This window comes from Triticum urartu, unplaced genomic scaffold (assembly GCF_003073215.2).
Source record: "Triticum urartu cultivar G1812 unplaced genomic scaffold, Tu2.1 TuUngrouped_contig_3487, whole genome shotgun sequence".
NCBI classification, from domain to species: Eukaryota; Viridiplantae; Streptophyta; class Magnoliopsida; order Poales; family Poaceae; genus Triticum; species Triticum urartu.
In genome coordinates this window covers 1,345-19,495 of record NW_024114026.1, presented here as the reverse complement: position 1 = coordinate 19,495, position 18,151 = coordinate 1,345, and the positions used below count along the sequence as shown (strand labels likewise).

Genomic DNA, 18,151 nt, shown 5'->3' with positions numbered 1-18,151 from the left:
TTTCTAGAGAAGCCTTCTGATCTTTCCAAACCATACCAATTGTTGACCCTGGGTGCGACATGGGACACAACTCATGACAAGGAGTAGAACAGCTAGGTGGACTCATGTTTTGTGAAGCTGCTACAATATAGTCAGTCTCCAATCATTCGCTAAATATCCAATGTTGTTTGTCAGGAGAAATATTGATGTTGTTTCCATGACCTATTAAGGGCATAAAATATTCTAGCGCAAAACTGGGAGCACGATGGGAAATGAAGCCTTTATCTCCCGCACAATGAGGATGCAAATGAGAGATGCCTTGACATTCTGCGCATGAGGAGGATGTTGAGGATGTATCCCTTGACCTAGAAGTTCAGTTGAGGATGACGAACATGTAAGTTTCCACCTAATAATTTAGGAGGAGGATGTGTACTAAGGCTTTCTCCACAAGTACTAGTGGAGGACGCTAAAAGTATAGGCCATCGTCTACTCGTGCATCAAGAGGATGAACAACATATGAGCGTTGATCTTAATGAAGACAAGGTTGATGTCCATGATAAGCAAGTACCAGAGGAGGAAGACAATAGAATACGACTTACTAACATATAATACAAACTTACCTTATATCACTTCTTGTGCTTTCACATGAGTTCCCCCGGTATCTTGTATTGTCACAATACTTATCTCTCCTTATATGTGTTTAGCAGTGATTTTTGGTCTCATACAATGAAACCGATTATTGAGTCTTGGTTTGTATCATCTATTGACGTTCCTTTCCAAAACCCATGTTTTGATAGGACTATTATTATGTCCTTTTATCCAGGACATACATAAATATATGAACCACTTTTTTCTAGAAAAGGGGAGAAGTGTATGTTCCTGGACCTTGGGTGCAATATGGGACAGAACTCATGACCAGGAGTAGAACCGCTAGGTGGCCTCTAGTGTTGTGAACCTGCAATAATATAGTCGGTCTTAAGTCATTCGCTAAACATTAAATTTTGTTAGTCAGCAGATATATCGCGGTTGTTTCCATGCTTTATTAAGGCTTGAAATATTCTGGTGCAAAATCGGTAGGGCGATGGGAAATCAAGCCTTGATCTCCTGCGCAGAAAGGATGTGAATGAAAGACGCCTTGACATTCTGGGGCATGAGAAGGATGTCGAGGATGTAACCCTTGACCGAGTAGTTTGGTTGAGGATGTCAAGCATGTAATCATCACCTAGTACTCCATAAGGAGGATATGAACAATATGATCCTTACACTGCTAGTACCAGAGGAGGACGCCAGAAATATAGGCCATCATCTACTATGCATGAAGAGGATGACGAGGGTATATTCATTGATCTGAAACATGAGGAGGAGGATGCCATTGATAAGCAAGTACCAAATGATGACAACGATAGAATACGACTTACAATTATGTGGTCTAATAGATAATACTAACATAACACATATCACTTCTTGTGCTTCAACACCAGTTACGCCGGCTTCTTGTATTGTCACAATAATTATCTCCCACTTGCATGTGTTTAGTGGTGATTTTTGGTCCAGTACAATGAAGAGGATTATTGGTTCTTAGTTTGTATCAACTGGTGATGTGCCTTTCCAAAAGCAAGCAAGTACCAAAGGAGTACACCAATAGAATAAGACTTACAATTATGTGGTCTAACAGATAATACAAAATTAGCACATATCACTTGTGCTTCCACATGACTTCTCCGGTTTCTTGTATTGTCACAATACTTATCTCTCGCTTGCTTGTTTTTGGTGTTGATTTTCAGTTCCGAATAAGGAAACCGATTATTGGGTCTTGGTTTGTATCAACTATTAGCGTGCCTTTCCAAATGCCATATTTTCCAATGACTGTTAATACGCCCTTCTCTCTGGGACATACATAAGTATATGATCCATTTTTCTCCTAGAAAGGGAGAAAAGTGTATGTTTCATTTTCTAGAGAAGCCTTCCGATCCTTCCAAACCATACCAATTGTTGACCCTGGGCGTGACATGGGACACAACTCACAACGAGGAGTAAAACCACTAGGTGGACTCAAGTGTTGTGAAGCTGCTATAATATAGTCGGTCTCAAGTCATTCGCTAAACATCCAATGTTGTTGGTGAGGAGAAATATCATTCTTGTTTCCATGATCTATTAAGGGTATAAAATATTCTAGCGCGAAACTGGGAGCACGATGGCAAATGAAGCCTTTATCTCCTGCTCAAGGAGGATGCCAATGAGAGATGCCTTCACATTCTGGGCATGAGGAGGATGACGAGGATGTATACCTTGACTTGGTAGTTCAGTTAAGGATGACGAACATGTAAGTTGTCACCTAACAGTCTAGGAGGAGGATATGTACTAAGGCCTTCTCCACAAGTACTAGTGGAGGACGCTAAAAGGATATGCCATCATCTACTCATGCACAAAGAGGATGAACAGCATATCATCGTTGATCTGAAAGAAGACAAGGTTGATGTCCAAGATAAGCAAGTACCAGAGGAGGAATACAATAGAATAAGACCTACTAACATATAATACAAACTTACCTTATATCATTTCTGTCAGCGTTCTGGGATCGGGGGTACCCAGACCTGCCTGCATGTGACCCAGCGCATGGGCCCCATCAACGGCCCTGTACGGCCCATCTACAACAACTCTAAGGCAAGACCCTCATGAGGCAAACAACACCATGACCTCTAGAGGAGCGGCCTCCCCAGGCTGCCTCCAGAGGGGCAGAGACTTCTATGCAGGTACCTAGCCTCACGAGGCTGCGGTGAGGTGAACTATATGACTACCAAGGCCAGGCGGGCGCCAGCGGGTGTAGAGGAGACAGTTTCCTCTTCAGTGCTAAGGGAGCAAGGGTAGGCGCAGGTTCCTGAGGAAGGACCCAAAGCTTTCCTTTTCGGTGCAACGAGACCAAGGCCACGAGCTCGTCAGGACGGATGTCATCGCCGAGCCCACCGCTGCGTCATGGCCAGAAGCTTTGCAGGTGAAGACCACCTTTTGTCAAGATAAGATGTACTCCCTGCCCCCCTTAAAAATTAGCCGTTGTGGAATCCCTTCCCGCCTAAGCTATGAGGGAAGAGGACCAAGACCATTATAAATATGGGCTGGCCACCACCATAGAAGGGGATCCGAGATCGAACCCTTGGCCAATCCACCCTCTCCACTCGAGCCCTCGCGAGGCAACTCATCCACTGTACTAGTTTATCCTCTACCTCATCGTGAGGCCAATGCACCAAAAGCAGGAGTGGGGTTTTACACCCCAAGGTGGCCCGAACCTGGGTAAATCTCTGTGTTGTTCCCTTCCACACGATCCAGCGTACTCATCGAGATCAGGTCATGGGCATGGCGGGCTAGCGTTGTTGGAGAGCGAGATCCTTCGTTCATGCCGCTGAGCTCGAACCTTCATGCACTACAAAAAAGACACATGCGTGACATTGTGGGCCAAACGAACTTTTTTCTGTCATGCTTATGACACTTCTATGACGATAATTATGACAAAACCCGGTATCATCATAGATGTGGTGAGCTCCTACTTCTATGACGAAAAATCATGAGAGAAAATGGGCTTTTCGTCCTGGGAGGGCCGAAGACGCACCGGTATGACATTCTTTGGGCGGTCCATGACAGAAAAAATTATGGTAGAAGCGAGGGCGAGGAAAATTTCAAGAAATTCCCAATTACGATGGGTGGTCGGGCCCGAGCGATCCACAGAGGGATTGCGTGTTTCTTTCATACACGTATAGCGTGGGTGCGAGGCGTTGGACTCTAACTGAACGCCAGCGAGACGTTCGCTTATTGAACCCAAGCGATTGCACTAGCTACGTTACTGAACCCGAGCGATCGATCCCTTATGGTTAACTGAACCCGATCGATTCCTTCGCTACTGCTGTTAACTGAACCCGAGCGATTCCTTTGCTATTGCTACTAACTGAACCCCTCTCTCCCGCAAACCGTCGGTTATTTTGCCGGATGGCCCGGTTTGGGGGATCTTCTTTCTTTTCTTCTGACTTCTTTTTCTTTTTTCCATTTCATTTTTTCTTTTTCCAATGTTATTTTTATTTGGAATGGTTTATTGTGCTTTTTATTCTTTTTTCTTTTGCTAAATTGAATGAATTTTTTTTCAAAATCACTGAACCTTTTCAAATAAATGTAATTTTTTCAAAATCAATGAACTTTTTTTCAAAACGAGTGAAGTTTTTTTGAAAAAAGATGAAATCTTCTCAAATCGAATCAGGGTGTTACAAAATGATGAACTTTTGCAAGAATGATTATTTTTTGTCAAAATTGATGAACTTTTTCCATTTGAGATGAACATTTTCCAAATTCAGTGGATTTTTATAAAATTCGATGAACTATTTTCCAAAATTGATGTTTTTTTTCATAATTGGCGAATTTTTTTTCAAAATCAATGAAAATTTTCAATTTGATAAACTTATTTTCAAAATTGATAAACCTTTTCAAATTTGTGGCCAATGGCCATAGCGAACCTAAAGGAAAACCCAACGATTCTCGTTTTTCTAAAGGGATCAAGCGATCCTTTTTTTGGGACCTCCTATGCGAAGCATTTTGCGTCGTACAAGAGGTCGACGCACAAGGTAGACGCGCGGTTAGGCCGGCCCACCGACGCGAAAGCTCTTTGTGTTTCCTACAGCGCGATCTAAAAAAGCCCGAAAAACAAAAGATCACGCAAGCATTCGATCCCACGACCTCAATCGCTTTGGACTATTTGGGCGCCAGCCATTAGCTGCTCCACAAATTAGAACCTAAATGTGAAGGCACCACAACGTACAAGAACACCCAGCAGGGTTGAGATTTGGAAACATTTTCAAAAAAAATCGTGAAAATTACAAATAATTTCGAAAAGCCACAGTTTTCTTTTAACATTCCAAAAAAATAGACAAAATGTGAGAAAATTACGTTATTCCAACTTTTTCTAAAAGAATAATTTTGAGAAATTGAACATTATTTGAAACACGGAATTTTTTCCTTATTAGGAGAACTAGGTTTGGAAACGGGGAATACTTTTTTAAAATATTGAACATTATTTGAAACAAGAACATTTTTCCTTAAAATGACAACTAGTTTTGAAAACGGGAAATATTTTCTAAAAATCTTAAACATTATTTGAAACACGAGCATTTTTTAAAAATTGTGAACAAATTTCACAAAACGTAAACATCTTTTGAAATTTATGAATTTTTTTGGAACAAGAATATCTTATGACATTGTGAATGAATTTTGAAAGCAAGATTTCTTTTTTGCATTTCCTGAACATTTTCTTAAAAAAAGCATTTTATGTAATTGGGAACAAATTTGAAAAGGAGAACCTTTTGTTGAAACACGAACACTTTTGGGAGTTGTGATTTTTTTTTGAAAAACAAGAACATTTTTTTGAAAACATGAACATATCCAAATTTGAGAAAATAGAACAATTTTTTAAAATTCCACGAACAGTTTTCAAAAACAAACATTTATTAAAAATTGTAAATAAATTGTGAAAACAAGAATATTTTTTGAAACACCAATATTTTTTAAAATTTTCAACAAATCACAAAACGAGAACATATTCTGAAATTCCAAACTTACATTTGAAATTATCAAACAAAAAAAAAGGAAAAGGGAAAGAAAAAATTATCAAAAATAAAATATTTTTGAAATTTGGAACGTGATTTTATTCTTGGAAAAATTAAATATTTTTTGAAGACTAAAATTTCTAATCTCTGAACAAATTTATAAAATTTCGAAAATTTTAAGAAACGCAAATATTTTTAAAAAGGAAAAAAATTCAAAGGGAGAACATTTTTAAACTTACGACTTTTGAGAATGCAAACATTTTTAACATACAAGAAAAAAATTAATAATTTATTTTTTAAAATTTCGGACAATGTTTTGAAATGCGAACATATTTTGAAATTCAATGAACAATTTTTGAATGCGCAAACACATCTTGAAAACATGTTGTTTTTTATTCATGAACATATTTGGAAATTTAAACTCCCAAACATCTTTGAAATTTGTAAACAAAAATCCAAAGGCGAACATTTTTTGATACTCTCGAAACATTGTTTCATTTCGCGAACAGAATTTGAAAACATGAAAATCTTTTGAATTTGGGAACAAATTCGAAAAGTAGGAACATTTCTTCAAATTCGAACGTTTTTTATTCATGAACAAATTTGGAATTCTGAACCTTTTGGAACTTTCAAATATTTTGTAAACTAGCGAACAAATTTCAAAATTCCAAATGTTTTCGGTATTTGTGAACAAAATTTCAAAACGGGAACATTTTTGAAAAAAATTATCAAAACTTTAAAATTCGAACTTTTTTAAAATATCTGAAGATTTGTTGAAAACTAAAAAGAATGAAATGAAAGAAAAGAGAAGAATAATCAAAGAAAATGAAAAAAAACTAAAAAGGAAAGAAAAGAAAAAATATGCCGCACGGGCCTGGCTAGGCCTAACCAAGTTGGGACTTGCAGGCCACCCTACAAAACCCATGTATACCCGCGAAGCGTTAGTGTGTGAGCACAGTAACATGGGATCTCCTATACACCGCTCGCTGCGGCAAAGTGCTGGCGCTTCGCACACGAGCGACTATGCTGGGCCGGCCCATTTACAGCGGCACGTTCCCGAGATGAAAAATCGCAAAAAAAAGTAACGCTACCGCTGATACTCGAACCCGGGACTTCGTAAAACTTGGCCCCGTGTTCAAACCCCCGGGACTTAGAGCATTTCGAGCCGCGCCCCCACCAAGACTCCCAAGACGACTTTTTGGTCGCCGGCGCCAAAAAATCGTCCCAGTCGCGCCCCCAAGGGCCCAATTTTCGCCGGTTCGGGCCGAAATTGGCGCCGGCGGACCCAACCCGAACCCGGCGTGCTGGGGGGCACCGGGCGAATCGTTTTTTGCGTGAAAGAGCCGTGGGCCCTCCTTGCCAACGACTCGTCTCGCATGTCGCTGCTTCGTCGTCGTCATCGCCTCGTTTCCCGCGGCGAATCAATGCCAAAGCTGTCCGCGCGCTGCCGCGCCGGTCAGCCTCCGCCATTGATGCTTCACGGGCGGCGCAGTGAAGACGAGACGACGCGCGTCCCCTCGCATGCCACGCGTACGCGCGGCGCCTCCGCCTATATAAAGCCGCCCCCAGCGCGTCGGTGGCATGCACCGAGTCTTCACCGCCGACGAGCCCTTTCTCCCCCTTCCTTCCTTTCCTCTTGCCGTCTCCAGTTCAAAGAATGGCCGAACGCTTCCCAGGCGACGCGCGCGGCGGCGAACGGCTTCGGCCGCCGCCACTTTCACGAGGACGAAGCTCGGCTCCTCTTCGAGGCCGAGTATCCGGTCCCGCCGGACATGCCGGTGCCCGGGGCATGGAGAATCAGCGCCGGCGGGGCCCTAGTGCCACCACCGCCCACCGGAGCGGCGCGGCGTGCGGAGATCGCGTGTATCCGCGCCTCCCTGCCGCGGGCGGCGAGGGAGGGGCCACGCTACGTCCCCGACGGCCCGCTCTGGGAGCCATACTTTCGGCGCCGCCACGCCGAGCAGCTCGAGGCCACCAACGGCGTCATACCCTCCGGCAGGCTCAACTCCGAGGGGCGGCGCCGATGGTGGGGCGTGCCCGGCCGCACGCTGGAGGCCGTCCTCGAGTACATCGAGGGCGGCAACACGCCGAGGCTGGAGTACCCCGACCCCCGTCCTTCTCTCGCCGTCGGGGGAGCTCGTGGACGCCGAGCTCCGGCGTCCGCATCGGTGACTCCACCCCTGCCTCTGGCTGCCTCATCCTCGTCGCGTCCAAGCCAGAGCCCGGCCTACCCCCGGATTACGAGGAGATAGCCCGGCGCGGCTTCTCTGACGAAGATGCCCTACGGTGGGCGCGCGACGACTACCTCCGCGACGAGATGGTCCGGCAGCGCCGGGCCCTGGAGGAGATAGCCGCCCGCAAACATGGGCGCGAGGACGAGCACGGCATCGTGATCCTCGACAGCGACGACGACAAGGACACCCCCGGACCGTCCAACCCGCCGCGTCAACCGGGGGAGGGTTGCAGTAGGGACGGCGCCCGCGGCGGAGGCGACGACGACAGCGACGACGACGACTACACGCGGTTATACAGCCTCCTCGACATGTAGAACTACAAGGGCGGCGGGCGGCGAGGGAGACGGCGAGGAGCAGACTAGTAGCGTTTTTTTTTCTTTTTTGTAAAATATTTTAAATATGAACGAACTCACCGAAGTTTGGTTTAATTTGCGCCATATTTGTGAGTTTTCAAAAAAACGTGGGCGCCGCGACTGGGGGGCATCACGCCCCAGCATACGGTTTAGCGCCGGTGCGTCCTCCAGGGGCGATTTTAGGTGCCTCCTCGGGGGCCAACGGCTGAAGATGCTCTTAGACACTCCCATGATCAATTCGCAGCTCGACAGTTAAAGACACATACGACAGTGACAAAACTTAAACATTAATTCGCAAAAAAATCCCAAAAACTACAGTCCATGTATTGGGTCGAACCGAGGATCTTCTATAACTGAATTTTTCGAAATTACAAATATTTTCTTTAAAATAAAAACATTTTCTAAATTTTCGAACAAATTTTGTAAAACATAAACATTTTGATGATGTGAACAAATTTTGAAAGGATGAACATTTCTTGAATTTGTGAACAAAAAATAAAAATATTTATGTTTTTTCAACCTTCCAGAATTTTTTTAATTTGTGAACAAAATTTGAAAACATGAACTATCATTGAGTTTTTGAGAAAATTTGGAAAGCTGGAACATTTTTTGGAATTCCCAAACATTTTCAGAATTTATAATCAAAACTTGAAATTTTGAGCAACATTGAATTTAAAAATAAATGCAAACTGTTTTTGAATTTATGAAGTAATTTGCATATCTCTCCTTTTCCTCCTCCTCCGTTGATCCAATATTTATCTTCACCAATCTGTTGTTTGTTGAGCAGAGATATGCAAAGTACTTCATAAATTCAAAAACAGTTTGCATTTATTTTTAAATTCAATGTTGCTCAAAATTTCAAGTTTTGATTATAAATTCTGAAAATGTTTGGGAATTCCAAAAAATGTTCCAGCTTTCCAAATTTTCTCAAAAACTCAATGATAGTTCATGTTTTCAAATTTTGTTCACAAATTAAAAAAATTCTGGAAGGTTGAAAAAACATAAATATTTTTATTTTTTGTTCACAAATTCAAGAAATGTTCATCCTTTCAAAATTTGTTCACATCATCAAAATGTTTATGTTTTACAAAATTTGTTCGAAAATTTAGAAAATGTTTTTATTTTAAAGAAAATATTTGTAATTTCGAAAAATTCAGTTATAGAAGATCCTCGGTTCGACCCAATACATGGACTGTAGTTTTTGGGATTTTTTTGCGAATTAATGTTTAAGTTTTGTCACTGTCGTATGTGTCTTTAACTGTCGAGCTGCGAATTGATCATGGGAGTGTCTAAGAGCATCTTCAGCCGTTGGCCCCCGAGGAGGCACCTAAAATCGCCCCTGGAGGACGCACCGGCGCTAAACCGTATGCTGGGGCGTGATGCCCCCCAGTCGCGGCGCCCACGTTTTTTTGAAAACTCACAAATATGGCGCAAATTAAACCAAACTTCGGTGAGTTCGTTCATATTTAAAATATTTTACAAAAAAGAAAAAAAAACGCTACTAGTCTGCTCCTCGCCGTCTCCCTCGCCGCCCGCCGCCCTTGTAGTTCTACATGTCGAGGAGGCTGTATAACCGCGTGTAGTCGTCGTCGGTCGCTGTCGTCGTCGCCTCCGCCGCGGGCGCCGTCCCTACTGCAACCCTCCCCCGGTTGACGCGGCGGGTTGGACGGTCCGGGGGTGTCCTTGTCGTCGTCGCTGTCGAGGATCACGATGCCGTGCTCGTCCTCGCGCCCATGTTTGCGGGCGGCTATCTCCTCCAGGGCCCGGCGCTGCCGGACCATCTCGTCGCGGAGGTAGTCGTCGCGCGCCCACCGTAGGGCATCTTCGTCAGAGAAGCCGCGCCGGGCTATCTCCTCGTAATCCGGGGGTAGGCCGGGCTCTGGCTTGGACGCGACGAGGATGAGGCAGCCAGAGGCAGGGGTGGAGTCACCGATGCGGACGCCGGAGCTCGGCGTCCACGAGCTCCCCCGACGGCGAGAGAAGGACGGGGGTCGGGGTACTCCAGCCTCGGCGTGTTGCCGCCCTCGATGTACTCGAGGACGGCCTCCAGCGTGCGGCCGGGCACGCCCCACCATCGGCGCCGCCCCTCGGAGTTGAGCCTGCCGGAGGGTATGACGCCGTTGGTGGCCTCGAGCTGCTCGGCGTGGCGGCGCCGAAAGTATGGCTCCCAGAGCGGGCCGTCGGGGACGTAGCGTGGCCCCTCCCTCGCCGCCCGCGGCAGGGAGGCGCGGATACACGCGATCTCCGCACGCCGCGCCGCTCCGGTGGGCGGTGGTGGCACTAGGGCCCCGCCGGCGCTGATTCTCCATGCCCCGGGCACCGGCATGTCCGGCGGGACCGGATACTCGGCCTCGAAGAGGAGCCGAGCTTCGTCCTCGTGAAAGTGGCGGCGGCCGAAGCCGTTCGCCGCCGCGCGCGTCGCCTGGGAAGCGTTCGGCCATTCTTTGAACTGGAGACGGCAAGAGGAAAGGAAGGAAGGGGGAGAAAGGGCTCGTCGGCGGTGAAGACTCGGTGCATGCCACCGACGCGCTGGGGGCGGCTTTATATAGGCGGAGGCGCCGCGCGTACGCGTGGCATGCGAGGGGACGCGCGTCGTCTCGTCTTCACTGCGCCGCCCGTGAAGCATCAATGGCGGAGGCTGACCGGCGCGGCAGCGCGCGGACAGCTTTGGCATTGATTCGCCGCGGGAAACGAGGCGATGACGACGACGAAGCAGCGACATGCGAGACGAGTCGTTGGCAAGGAGGGCCCACGGCTCTTTCACGCAAAAAACGATTCGCCCGGTGCCCCCCAGCACGCCGGGTTCGGGTTGGGTCCGCCGGCGCCAATTTCGGCCCGAACCGGCGAAAATTGGGCCCTTGGGGGCGCGACTGGGACGATTTTTTGGCGCCGGCGACCAAAAAGTCGTCTTGGGAGTCTTGGTGGGGGCGCGGCTCGAAATGCTCTAAGTCCCGGGGGTTTGAACACGGGGCCAAGTTTTACGAAGTCCCGGGTTCGAGTATCAGCGGTAGCGTTACTTTTTTTTGCGATTTTTCATCTCGGGAACGTGCCGCTGTAAATGGGCCGGCCCAGCATAGTCGCTCGTGTGCGAAGCGCCAGCACTTTGCCGCAGCGAGCGGTGTATAGGAGATCCCATGTTACTGTGCTCACACACTAACGCTTCGCGGGTATACATGGGTTTTGTAGGGTGGCCTGCAAGTCCCAACTTGGTTAGGCCTAGCCAGGCCCGTGCGGCATATTTTTTCTTTTCTTTCCTTTTTAGTTTTTTTTCATTTTCTTTGATTATTCTTCTCTTTTCTTTCATTTCATTCTTTTTAGTTTTCAACAAATCTTCAGATATTTTAAAAAAGTTCGAATTTTAAAGTTTTGATAATTTTTTTCAAAAATGTTCCCGTTTTGAAATTTTGTTCACAAATACCGAAAACATTTGGAATTTTGAAATTTGTTCGCTAGTTTACAAAATATTTGAAAGTTCCAAAAGGTTCAGAATTCCAAATTTGTTCATGAATAAAAAACGTTCGAATTTGAAGAAATGTTCCTACTTTTCGAATTTGTTCCCAAATTCAAAAGATTTTCATGTTTTCAAATTCTGTTCGCGAAATGAAACAATGTTTCGAGAGTATCAAAAAATGTTCGCCTTTGGATTTTTGTTTACAAATTTCAAAGATGTTTGGGAGTTTAAATTTCCAAATATGTTCATGAATAAAAAACAACATGTTTTCAAGATGTGTTTGCGCATTCAAAAATTGTTCATTGAATTTCAAAATATGTTCGCATTTCAAAACATTGTCCGAAATTTTAAAAAATAAATTATTAATTTTTTTCTTGTATGTTAAAAATGTTTGCATTCTCAAAAGTCGTAAGTTTAAAAATGTTCTCCCTTTGAATTTTTTTCCTTTTTAAAAATATTTGCGTTTCTTAAAATTTTCGAAATTTTATAAATTTGTTCAGAGATTAGAAATTTTAGTCTTCAAAAAATATTTAATTTTTCCAAGAATAAAATCACGTTCCAAATTTCAAAAATATTTTATTTTTGATAATTTTTTCTTTCCCTTTTCCTTTTTTTTTGTTTGATAATTTCAAATGTAAGTTTGGAATTTCAGAATATGTTCTCGTTTTGTGATTTGTTGAAAATTTTAAAAAATATTGGTGTTTCAAAAAATATTCTTGTTTTCACAATTTATTTACAATTTTTAATAAATGTTTGTTTTTGAAAACTGTTCGTGGAATTTTAAAAAATTGTTCTATTTTCTCAAATTTGGATATGTTCATGTTTTCAAAAAAATGTTCTTGTTTTTCAAAAAAAAATCACAACTCCCAAAAGTGTTCGTGTTTCAACAAAAGGTTCTCCTTTTCAAATTTGTTCCCAATTACATAAAATGCTTTTTTTAAGAAAATGTTCAGGAAATGCAAAAAAGAAATCTTGCTTTCAAAATTCATTCACAATGTCATAAGATATTCTTGTTCCAAAAAAATTCATAAATTTCAAAAGATGTTTACGTTTTGTGAAATTTGTTCACAATTTTTAAAAAATGCTCGTGTTTCAAATAATGTTTAAGATTTTTAGAAAATATTTCCCGTTTTCAAAACTAGTTGTCATTTTAAGGAAAAATGTTCTTGTTTCAAATAATGTTCAATATTTTAAAAAAGTATTCCCCGTTTCCAAACCTAGTTCTCCTAATAAGGAAAAAATTCCGTGTTTCAAATAATGTTCAATTTCTCAAAATTATTCTTTTAGAAAAAGTTGGAATAACGTAATTTTCTCACATTTTGTCTATTTTTTTGGAATGTTAAAAGAAAACTGTGGCTTTTCGAAATTATTTGTAATTTTCACGATTTTTTTTGAAAATGTTTCCAAATCTCAACCCTGCTGGGTGTTCTTGTACGTTGTGGTGCCTTCACATTTAGGTTCTAATTTGTGGAGCAGCTAATGGCTGGCGCCCAAATAGTCCAAAGCGATTGAGGTCGTGGGATCGAATGCTTGCGTGATCTTTTGTTTTTCGGGCTTTTTTAGATCGCGCTGTAGGAAACACAAAGAGCTTTCGCGTCGGTGGGCCGGCCTAACCGCGCGTCTACCTTGTGCGTCGACCTCTTGTACGACGCAAAATGCTTCGCATAGGAGGTCCCAAAAAAAGGATCGCTTGATCCCTTTAGAAAAACGAGAATCGTTGGGTTTTCCTTTAGGTTCGCTATGGCCATTGGCCACAAATTTGAAAAGGTTTATCAATTTTGAAAATAAGTTTATCAAATTGAAAATTTTCATTGATTTTGAAAAAAAATTCGCCAATTATGAAAAAAAACATCAATTTTGGAAAATAGTTCATCGAATTTTATAAAAATCCACTGAATTTGGAAAATGTTCATCTCAAATGGAAAAAGTTCATCAATTTTGACAAAAAATAATCATTCTTGCAAAAGTTCATCATTTTGTAACACCCTGATTCGATTTGAGAAGATTTCATCTTTTTTCAAAAAAACTTCACTCGTTTTGAAAAAAAGTTCATTGATTTTGAAAAAATTACATTTATTTGAAAAGGTTCAGTGATTTTGAAAAAAAATTCATTCAATTTAGCAAAAGAAAAAAGAATAAAAAGCACAATAAACCATTCCAAATAAAAATAACATTGGAAAAAGAAAAAATGAAATGGAAAAAAGAAAAAGAAGTCAGAAGAAAAGAAAGAAGATCCCCCAAACCGGGCCATCCGGCAAAATAACCGACGGTTTGCGGGAGAGAGGGGTTCAGTTAGTAGCAATAGCAAAGGAATCGCTCGGGTTCAGTTAACAGCAGTAGCGAAGGAATCGATCGGGTTCAGTTAACCATAAGGGATCGATCGCTCGGGTTCAGTAACGTAGCTAGTGCAATCGCTTGGGTTCAATAAGCGAACGTCTCGCTGGCGTTCAGTTAGAGTCCAACGCCTCGCACCCACGCTATACGTGTATGAAAGAAACACGCAATCCCTCTGTGGATCGCTCGGGCCCGACCACCCATCGTAATTGGGAATTTCTTGAAATTTTCCTCGCCCTCGCTTCTACCATAATTTTTTCTGTCATGGACCGCCCAAAGAATGTCATACCGGTGCGTCTTCGGCCCTCCCAGGACGAAAAGCCCATTTTCTCTCATGATTTTTCGTCATAGAAGTAGGAGCTCACCACATCTATGATGATACCGGGTTTTGTCATAATTATCGTCATAGAAGTGTCATAAGCATGACAGAAAAAAGTTCGTTTGGCCCACAATGTCACGCATGTGTCTTTTTTGTAGTGCATGAAGGTTCGAGCTCAGCGGCATGAACGAAGGATCTCGCTCTCCAACAACGCTAGCCCGCCATGCCCATGACCTGATCTCGATGAGTACGCTGGATCGTGTGGAAGGGAACAACACAGAGATTTACCCAGGTTCGGGCCACCTTGGGGTGTAAAACCCCACTCCTGCTTTTGGTGCATTGGCCTCACGATGAGGTAGAGGATAAACTAGTACAGTGGATGAGTTGCCTCGCGAGGGCTCGAGTGGAGAGGGTGGATTGGCCAAGGGTTCGATCTCGGATCCCCTTCTATGGTGGTGGCCAGCCCATATTTATAATGGTCTTGGTCCTCTTCCCTCATAGCTTAGGCGGGAAGGGATTCCACAACGGCTAATTTTTAAGGGGGGCAGGGAGTACATCTTATCTTGACAAAAGGTGGTCTTCACCTGCAAAGCTTCTGGCCATGACGCAGCGGTGGGCTCGGCGATGACATCCGTCCTGACGAGCTCGTGGCCTTGGTCTCGTTGCACCGAAAAGGAAAGCTTTGGGTCCTTCCTCAGGAACCTGCGCCTACCCTTGCTCCCTTAGCACTGAAGAGGAAACTGTCTCCTCTACACCCGCTGGCGCCCGCCTGGCCTTGGTAGTCATATAGTTCACCTCACCGCAGCCTCGTGAGGCTAGGTACCTGCATAGAAGTCTCTGCCCCTCTGGAGGCAGCCTGGGGAGGCCGCTCCTCTAGAGGTCATGGTGTTGTTTGCCTCATGAGGGTCTTGCCTTAGAGTTGTTGTAGATGGGCCGTACAGGGCCGTTGATGGGGCCCATGCGCTGGGTCACATGCAGGCAGGTCTGGGTACCCCCGATCCCAGAACGCTGACAGAAATGATATAAGGTAAGTTTGTATTATATGTTAGTAGGTCTTATTCTATTGTATTCCTCCTCTGGTACTTGCTTATCTTGGACATCAACCTTGTCTTCTTTCAGATCAACGATGATATGCTGTTCATCCTCTTTGTGCATGAGTAGATGATGGCATATCCTTTTAGCGTCCTCCACTAGTACTTGTGGAGAAGGCCTTAGTACATATCCTCCTCCTAGACTGTTAGGTGACAACTTACATGTTCGTCATCCTTAACTGAACTACCAAGTCAAGGTATACATCCTCGTCATCCTCCTCATGCCCAGAATGTGAAGGCATCTCTCATTGGCATCCTCCTTGAGCAGGAGATAAAGGCTTCATTTGCCATCGTGCTCCCAGTTTCGCGCTAGAATATTTTATACCCTTAATAGATCATGGAAACAAGAATGATATTTCTCCTCACCAACAACATTGGATGTTTAGCGAATGACTTGAGACCGACTATATTATAGCAGCTTCACAACACTTGAGTCCACCTAGTGGTTTTACTCCTCGTTGTGAGTTGTGTCCCATGTCACGCCCAGGGTCAACAATTGGTATGGTTTGGAAGGATCGGAAGGCTTCTCTAGAAAATGAAACATACACTTTTCTCCCTTTCTAGGAGAAAAATGGATCATATACTTATGTATGTCCCAGAGAGAAGGGCGTATTAACAGTCATTGGAAAATATGGCATTTGGAAAGGCACGCTAATAGTTGATACAAACCAAGACCCAATAATCGGTTTCCTTATTCGGAACTGAAAATCAACACCAAAAACAAGCAAGCGAGAGATAAGTATTGTGACAATACAAGAAACCGGAGAAGTCATGTGGAAGCACAAGTGATATGTGCTAATTTTGTATTATCTGTTAGACCACATAATTGTAAGTCTTATTCTATTGGTGTACTCCTTTGGTACTTGCTTGCTTTTGGAAAGGCACATCACCAGTTGATACAAACTAAGAACCAATAATCCTCTTCATTGTACTGGACCAAAAATCACCACTAAACACATGCAAGTGGGAGATAATTATTGTGACAATACAAGAAGCCGGCGTAACTGGTGTTGAAGCACAAGAAGTGATATGTGTTATGTTAGTATTATCTATTAGACCACATAATTGTAAGTCGTATTCTATCGTTGTCATCATTTGGTACTTGCTTATCAATGGCATCCTCCTCCTCATGTTTCAGATCAATGAATATACCCTCGTCATCCTCTTCATGCATAGTAGATGATGGCCTATATTTCTGGCGTCCTCCTCTGGTACTAGCAGTGTAAGGATCATATTGTTCATATCCTCCTTATGGAGTACTAGGTGATGATTACATGCTTGACATCCTCAACCAAACTACTCGGTCAAGGGTTACATCCTCGACATCCTTCTCATGCCCCAGAATGTCAAGGCGTCTTTCATTCACATCCTTTCTGCGCAGGAGATCAAGGCTTGATTTCCCATCGCCCTACCGATTTTGCACCAGAATATTTCAAGCCTTAATAAAGCATGGAAACAACCGCGATATATCTGCTGACTAACAAAATTTAATGTTTAGCGAATGACTTAAGACCGACTATATTATTGCAGGTTCACAACACTAGAGGCCACCTAGCGGTTCTACTCCTGGTCATGAGTTCTGTCCCATATTGCACCCAAGGTCCAGGAACATACACTTCTCCCCTTTTCTAGAAAAAAGTGGTTCATATATTTATGTATGTCCTGGATAAAAGGACATAATAATAGTCCTATCAAAACATGGGTTTTGGAAAGGAACGTCAATAGATGATACAAACCAAGACTCAATAATCGGTTTCATTGTATGAGACCAAAAATCACTGCTAAACACATATAAGGAGAGATAAGTATTGTGACAATACAAGATACCGGGGGAACTCATGTGAAAGCACAAGAAGTGATATAAGGTAAGTTTGTATTATATGTTAGTAAGTCGTATTCTATTGTCTTCCTCCTCTGGTACTTGCTTATCATGGACATCAACCTTGTCTTCATTAAGATCAACGCTCATATGTTGTTCATCCTCTTGATGCACGAGTAGACGATGGCCTATACTTTTAGCGTCCTCCACTAGTACTTGTGGAGAAAGCCTTAGTACACATCCTCCTCCTAAATTATTAGGTGGAAACTTACATGTTCGTCATCCTCAACTGAACTTCTAGGTCAAGGGATACATCCTCAACATCCTCCTCATGCGCAGAATGTCAAGGCATCTCTCATTTGCATCCTCATTGTGCGGGAGATAAAGGCTTCATTTCCCATCGTGCTCCCAGTTTTGCGCTAGAATATTTTATGCCCTTAATAGGTCATGGAAACAACATCAATATTTCTCCTGACAAACAACATTGGATATTTAGCGAATGATTGGAGACTGACTATATTGTAGCAGCTTCACAAAACATGAGTCCACCTAGCTGTTCTACTCCTTGTCATGAGTTGTGTCCCATGTCGCACCCAGGGTCAACAATTGGTATGGTTTGGAAAGATCAGAAGGCTTCTCTAGAAAATGAAACACACACTTTTTGTACCTTTCTAGGAAAAAATGGATCATATACTTATGTATGTCCCGAAGAGAAGGACATAATAACAGTCCTCGAAAAATATGGCCTTTGGAAAGGCACGCTAACAGTGGATACAAACCAAGACCCAATAATCGGTTTCCTTATACGGAACCGAAAATCAACACTAAAAACAAGCAATTGAGACATAAGTATTGTGACAATACACGAAACCGGGGGAAATCATGTGGAAGCAAAGGAATTGATATATGGTAAGTTTGTATTATCTGTTAGACCACATAATTGTAAGTCTTATTCTATCATTGTCCTCATTTGGTACTTGCTTTCTCTT

The 18,151-nt window shown here is 43.2% G+C and overlaps 2 pseudogenes; one reads left to right on the top strand and one right to left on the bottom strand.

Moving 5' to 3' along the window:
- Nucleotides 1–794: 794 nt before the first annotated feature.
- On the bottom strand, nt 795–10,474 carry LOC125527286 (annotated as a pseudogene).
- A 4,736-nt stretch (nt 10,475–15,210) lies between these two features.
- On the top strand, nt 15,211–16,943 carry LOC125527285 (annotated as a pseudogene).
- Nucleotides 16,944–18,151: the final 1,208 nt, after the last annotated feature.